At 40.9% G+C, this 7,656-nt stretch overlaps 1 long non-coding RNA gene across 1 annotated transcript; it reads right to left on the bottom strand.

Moving 5' to 3' along the window:
- Nucleotides 1–245: 245 nt before the first annotated feature.
- Nucleotides 246–7,265, bottom strand: LOC122465483. The gene is made up of 5 exons (XR_006290380.1): nucleotides 6,991–7,265; nucleotides 6,015–6,077; nucleotides 5,120–5,346; nucleotides 4,167–4,289; nucleotides 246–1,332 (listed from the first exon to the last, which is right to left on the bottom strand). It is a non-coding gene; the product is annotated as an uncharacterized LOC122465483 (long non-coding RNA).
- Between the last annotated feature and the right edge of the window lie 391 nt (nucleotides 7,266–7,656).

Genomic DNA, 7,656 nt, shown 5'->3' with positions numbered 1-7,656 from the left:
TTTTCTTTTGTGCTGATAGTAGTGTCAAAACTAGCTAATCCTGAATCTTATACATACTGAGTCTGTCTGTATTAAACTCCTATTAATCCAATTTCTGTGAAAGGATTCTGTGTAATAGCTGGGGGATGGGGAGTGGAATACCCCACTTTTAGAGGTAGTGCTACCTTTCCTCCCAGATTGTGCTATCATCTTTAATAGCAACAATAATTCACTTAAGTCAAGAAGACATTTTTTCTGTTTTATTTATAGATCATTAGAAAGGTCTTTCTGCTGCATTAATGCGTGCTAAAGTAGTACATGGCTTTGCATTTTATGGCTCTCTGTCAAAACTGTCTCTGATAGCTAGTTCCCAACTTCACTTTGGGTATTTAAACAATTCCCCTTTTTATTAGCTGTACCTCACTAACACACGTCAGTTATTTGACTTCTACAATATTCTCCCATAAGTTTCAGGAGTGTGAGGGGCTGCACATCCTCAATTCCCACTGAAGACAAGGAGGTGCCCAGCACCGTACAGTATCAGACTTATAGAGTTGTGTTTTTGAAGAGCTTTTTAAACTTTTCCATGTGAAACTTCCATTTTGCAGCAAAATGTGAACAATAGTCTATCACGACACATTGCATTTGTTCATTCTAGGTTATTCATTATCATGCAGAATATGATGCCATGAGGTGGCACAAAAGATAATGGCAGAGGCAAACTAGTACAATGATGGAAGTAAGATCCTCAGCTGTTGTTTGGAGTTAGAAAGATACTACAAAAGATTGTGTTGTCATATATGATCTGTAGGAGTCTTTGGGAGCTGTGGTATTTTAAAGGAAATTGCTTTATAAATAGTGTAAAGCACCTCGAGCATGGAACTGATGCAGAACACCAATGCACCAAATATAAATTAAATCTATTCTAAAATATATTTTATTAAGCCCCAGTTTTCTGTTCTGCCTCTTTTCATCTAACCAAATCTTAATGAATATTGTCAGGCATTACTCAAGTATTAATTGATCATCTGTAAGAAATTGTCAAAAACAATGGCTCTGTGTGTTGAGCATCAGGTTTGAAATACTTAGTCTGCCTATAACAGCAGGTTCACATTTTGGCAAGTTTGACTCAATCTTTGTCAGCGCTCCACTAGGGGACATGCTGTTACCTCCCACTTTGGACAGGAATGTCTTGGCTACATTTTGGTGTTATATCTATTAGGTGCAGAGTGATGAATCTATCTTGCTGTTGATTCACACAGGCCGTTCCAGCAGCAGCATGTGACTGTGATCTCTCTGTAGCCAAGGGGATATTTTCCATCAGCAGGAACAGATGTTACTGATTCAGAAGGTCTAAACAAAGAATAAAATTATATAGACATTTCAGTCATTAGTTTGTTGAGCCTGGATCAATTGATTCGAAGGTAGGCCCGATGCTGCTCCTATTGGCATTGATGGAAGTTATCAATGGGAGAAGGACCAGGCCTAATGAGATTCTAATGGGGTCTACAAGCATGCTCAGCACAGACGGGAGCAGAGTCTCTCCTGTTTACAAGCAAGCAGCTTGATCACAACCCCATGCAACTGCCAGAGCTGCCAGTCCTGAAGGCAGGCAGTCATAGCTCCAACCAATAGAGGAAACAAGGCCTGCTATAAAGGGGAGAGCACAGAGAGGGAGGCAGAAAGGCCTGGGATAGCAAACAGGAAACAGCCTTGCACCGGCTGCCTCCAAGAAAACAGCCAGAAGACTGAAGCAAGCTCAAAGAGCCAGAAACTGACCTGACTGAGAGTTAGCTAAGGAGGGTCCATCAGGAGAAGCTGAGACCCCTCAAGAGACCACTCTAAGAGATGGTGACAGGCATGTAATAAGGTGGAAGATAGAAAATAGATTGGGTGTGATCACGCTCTCTCAGAGGCCACTGCAAGGGTAGATGAAAAGCATCTTTGAAAGTATGTGAGATTATGATTTGTGGAGACATGCTAATATGCTGTATTAATTCTCTTTCCATATGCATGACTGGAAAGGGAAGTTGGCCCAGGAAGTTGCACTCTAAGTGCAATTATAATTGGAAAGAGATCATTTAATTACAACTAAAAGCAAGATTAGGACTTGCAAAAAAAAAAAAAAAAAGAGGTAGGTGGATGCTCAGTCCAGAGTAGGCAAGATATTGGTGATACTGGTGAACTGGAGCACATATCTAGAGGAAATGGCAAGGACAAATCTCATCTTACAGCCTGCCCCCTAGCATTGGGATAAACTCTGTCTTGATCATGAGCCATCTAGCTTTCCTCCAGACCCTTTGGCCAGACAGTTATAAATTAATGACCGTATAAAGTGCATAATCTAAGGGTCCTGCTGAATCCCCAGCTGCATTTTAGATCAGCATTTCCCAAAATGCTGAGGTGAGCACAACTATCCAGTCAGCTCTACTTCCTACTGTGTCCAGTTCTGGAGTCCACAATTCAAGAAGGATGTTGATTAAAGTGGAGAAGGTTCAGAGAAAAGCCTCGTGAATGGATTAGAAAACACACCTTATAGTGATAGACTCAAGGAGCTCAATCTATTTAGCTTGACAAGGAAGGTTGAGGAGTGACTTGATCAGTCTATAAGCATCTACAAGGGGAAAAAACAGTTGATAATGGGCTCTTCAACCTAGGAGACAAGGGTATAACAAAAACTAATGGCTTGAAATTAAGGCTAGATAAATTCAGACTGGAAACAAGGCATACATTTAACAGCGAGGGTAACTATTGGAACAACTAACCAAGGGTCATAGTGGATTCTCCATCATTGACCATTTTTAAATGATTGGATTTTTTTTAAAAAAGATACGCTCTAGTTCAAACAGGAATCATTTGGGGTACTTCTATGGCCTGTGTTTATACAGGAGGTCAGACTAAATGGTCACAGTGGTCTCTTCTGTCTTTAGAATCTGTGAAATCTTCACCAAAATATCTACACCACCTCCTTTTCTTTAATTGTGGAGTGTGTCTGTCTACCGAACAAATTTTTATGCTATATGTTGTCAGAGGGATTTTCTTTTGTCTTCTCTGTTTCAGGCCTTGATCTTGCTGTGAACTCTGCATGAAATTAATCTTGCACCTGTATAGATCAAAGTCAGTGCGGATCCATATGACTATAGGAATCCACACACCTAGAGGTCATTACAGGATCAGAGCCTTAGATCATAAGCTCTTCAGGACAAGGTTCTGGGCTTAATCTGCTGAGCAAATTCTGTCATAGAATCATAGAATATCAGGGTTGGAAGGGACCTCCGGAGGTCATCTAGTCCAACCCCCTGCTCAAAGCAGGGCCAATCCCCAATTTTTGCCCCAGATCCCTAAATGGCCCCCTCAAGGATTGAACTCACAACCCTGGGTTTAGCAGGCCAATGCTCAAACCACTGAGCTATCCCTCCCCCGATGTCATTCACATCTGTGTTATCCGAAGACAAATTGGTTGCACAGTTGTAAGTGAAAGCAGAATGTGGTCTTTGGGCCTGGCCTAAAGCCCACAGAAGTGCATGAAAATGCTTTCATTAGTTCCACTGGGCTTTGGATCAGGCCTTAGGGTTCTTCTAGGAAAAAATAGTGTGTGATCATGTAATTGAAGACTGTATTATAATACATATGCACAAGGGGACCAAATTAAAGTTGCACAAAGAATCTTAATTCTGGCATTTCCTAACTTTTGAGTGCTTGACTTTGCAACCTTACCATTTTTCCACACAATTTGGGAGGTGTAATATTGGCAGTGTCATATTTCACTACAAGACAAATCAGCAGATGTCAGACTTTTAACCTTTATCTAGTTTTAACTGGTAACAGCCAGTTTTATGCAAGTTAGTGTCTGTATAGTTTCTCTGTGGGCAATAAAAGTATTACAGACACATGGAGCAAAGCTCTTCAAAGTCAGATATAATTATACTTTTTCTGTTTGGTAGTTCATGGAATATTTATTTCCACTTATACTGGAGTACAAGTGTTTTGTTTATTGACTTAATGAAAGCTATGTCAAATATAAGACTGCACAAGGGAATTTACTGGAATTCTGAAAATGTTCAATCCAATTCAACATTTTTGCTATGTGTGTGTTAAGAACAATCCCAAGAGTAAAAACTAATGTCTCTGATGTAATACTCTCTTCCAAAAGTTTGAAAGTCTGTCATCTTTCTCAATATACTCACCTCATTAAACAGTTTACAGCTTGCAAGGGGATCACAATGTTTGAGTAACAAAATGACTGTCCTGACAGATTCAGACAATAAAACAACCAGATTGTTGTATGAATGTTTTCTCAGAGACTGTTGCTGCAACACATAATAAATACAAATATTGAAACACCTGCTTGATAAACATAATACTTTTAACAGATGTTAATCCTCTCTTGCGTGTAACCAGTGGATTTAGATCACATAAATGTAATTTACCCCATTCACATCCTTCTAGAAACTCCCAATCATCTGACTGCATTCTGACCAAAGGAATGGCTGCTTACTAAATGTACAGTTTTAGTTTTCTTCTTTGGTGCTATAAGTATTTTAAAAACAATGCCACAAATTTAACAATATATGTATGAAACTAAAGCTCAACATCTGTTACAGAATGTTATGTCTTTATGCCTGCTATCAGCTTGGGTAAGTTATAAAGTTTTCATAGAAGAAAGAACTTTGAAAAACAATATTTTCCCCAGAAGCCTTGCTCCCTTTAGGAGTTGTGGGTTGAACTGAGTGGCTTTTTCTAGGCAGTTTCTTATCAGCAGGACTTAGTTGTCCTTTTTTTGTACTTGCCCATAGGTTTTATGGGTTTGGTTTTTTCAGAGGTGCTCAACATCTGTAGCTCCTATGGACTTCAGTCAGATTACTGGTTGTTCAGCACCTCCAAAAATGAAGCCCAAAAATTCCTAGGGCCTGTCTTCAAGAACATGGCAATGGCTGCTAAGCCTCTTAGTTGCTACACCGCCTTTCACACCCCTCATGGATGAGCCTGTCTCCCCAGGAAGATGAGGAGCCATGGTGCCATGAAGAGCAACCTCTTTTCCCCACTTTAAGACCCAATGCAGCAAATCTTCCCTATTCAACAAGAACTTGCATATTTTAAGCACATGCTTAAATCATATTGAGTTAAGGTTAAGCATTACCTTAAGTGTTTTGTTGAAAAAGGTTCTAAATTTGCATCAGCTAGAAATAATTAGTATTTAACCAATGTCTCATTGAAAACCATCTCCAGCATTGCTGTTTTCATTTCAGTTTGACTCAGGATGCTGAAGGATTATATTCCACAGCTCCCCTTGCTGGTTGGCATTATTCAGAGTTAGAAGATTTCCTTAGGAGGAGCTCACCAAATCTACACCACTGAGAAGTGTACCTACGGGAAGCAGAAAACAATGACTAAAGAAAAGCAGAGTGCTCAAAGAAATCATTGTGGTGGGGAGTTAAAAAAAAAGGACTACAAGTCATTTACATCCAGACAAAACATTGCTACTAGAGGCTTGTGGGGAATAAATACAACAGGCCAATTGAGAGCCTGTTTGAGGAACTTGGTGTTACTAGAAATATTTATCACTGGAACATAAAACAATATCTACGTGTCATAAAACAATATCTATCTTATCCCCGGGGGGGGGGGGGGGGGAGGGAAAGTTGCTTTAAAAAACTGGCAGGCATACAATGAAAATTTAGTAAAACTGAAAGTCACCCAATAAAAAGGTATAAAATAAATGTAAAAGGAGGTGGAGAACATAGGGGAGACAGAACATCAGGACGATACAGGCAGGATGATACAGGCAAAACAAAAATTACCAGAAATAAAGAAAACAAGGAGTGGAGATTTTTTTTAAAACTCTTAACTGGATTAAAGAAAACCTCCTGAGGCATCCATCTAATGGGGAGGACTTGCTTAATAAATCTGACTAATTTCTGCAGTGAATAATCAATTGAAGTTGACAGAAATGTGGTAGAAATAGCTAGGATGGACTGGAGGGAGACATTTGAACTGCTCATGCACCTTACAAGAGTCTAAACTAAACATATCACCTCAGGAAAGAGATCTGAATGTCATTGTAGATCGTTCAATGAAGACTTCTTCTCACTGTGCTACTGTGGTTTTAAAAAAACAGACAAGCTGTTAGTATGGGTAAGGAAAGGGATGGAGAATAATATGGCAATGTTTATAATAGCACTATAAATGTTGATGGCATCCTTCATCTGGAACACTATGTTCAGTGTGCTGGTCACCCCATTTCAAAAAAGACATTACACAATTAGAGGGGGTTCACAGAAGGATGCTGAGAATGTTCAAAGGCCTGGAAATTCTCTCTTATGAAGAGAGACTGAAAAGAATGAGATTGTGTATTTGAAAGGTGGCAAATCAGAGGGGACATGACAGATGTATATAAAATAATGATCTAGAGAAGGTTGGGTGCTTCTTTTCTCCCATCTTGTGACATAAGAGCACATTCAAAAAGTGGCAAATTCAAAACTGAGAAAAGGAAATACTTTTTCATTCAGCCCGTGATTAGACTGTGGAGTTTATTACTACAAAATGTGATTGAGTCTAAGAATCCATCAAGATTCAAAAAGGAACTGGATGCTTATATGGATAGAAAGAATATCAAGAGTTAATAGTTAAAGAGAAGAATTTTGGAAGGGATTTAAAACCTCATGCTTTGAGGTTTAAAACAACTCTATTAGGGATTAAGATGAGACCCTCAAGAGGATGGATTATCCCAGAATCTGTCCACTGTGGAGTTTCTTGCACCTTCTTCTGAAGCATTTGGTACTAGCCACTGTTGGAGACAGAATACTGGCCTAAATGGCTGATGGGGTTGTGTGGTGCAGCTCCTCCTGCTGGTTGGTAATTCCCTGGACTCTTTCCAGCACCAGAGCACCCTCTGCCAGACGATGTCCCTCCCAGACCCTGCGCTACATCTGGGTTCTGCCCCCCCAGAAACAATCCACAATTGGGGTCTCCCCACCCAGGGGAACCCCCAACCCTCTATCCCCACCTTACCTCAGTGGCTACTGCCAGTCATCATCTAGCCCCCACACCCTGAGGCAGGCTGCAGTTCGTAAACCACTTATCATCAGCAAAGCTGGTTGGACCAGCTGCCTCTGCCTATCTCTGGGCTGCCCCTCTGCAGCCCCAGTACCTTTTGTAGGGCTTTAATTATGCCTGCAGCCTGAGGTTTTCCTAGGCTAGAGCTCCTCAGTGCCCTCTGCCCTTCCCCAGCACTGCTCCATCCTAGGTACCCTCCTCAGCTTCCCAGCCAACCAGGTCCTTCCTTCTCTAAAGCCAGAGAGAGAGACTGTGTCAGCTCTTGGCCCACTGCCCTCTTATAAGGGCCAGCTGGGCCCTGATTAAGCTGACCACAGCTGTGGCTGCTTTCCTAATCAGCCTAGCTTTCCTCCTGCAGCCCTCTCTGGGGCTGCTTTATCCCATTCAGGCAAGAGCGGGGTAACCACCCCGCTACAGGCTGATCCAGTCCCGGAACCCAATAGGTACAGGCTGATCCAGTTACTATGTTCCTGAGACTTCAAGAAGGCTTTCAGAAATGTAATGCACTCAAACAAATTGTTCTTTGTTTGTACATTGACTAACACTATGAGGTCCTACCCCACTACTGATGTTCCTAGAAGCTTCTATAATATAACTGATAAATAAGGCTATGATTTAGTC

The sequence above is a fragment of the Chelonia mydas genome, chromosome 4, assembly GCF_015237465.2.
Source record: "Chelonia mydas isolate rCheMyd1 chromosome 4, rCheMyd1.pri.v2, whole genome shotgun sequence".
Lineage (NCBI taxonomy): Eukaryota > Metazoa > Chordata > Testudines > Cheloniidae > Chelonia > Chelonia mydas.
Note: the sequence above shows the minus strand (reverse complement) of the source record. Positions and strands in the feature narration are given on the sequence as shown.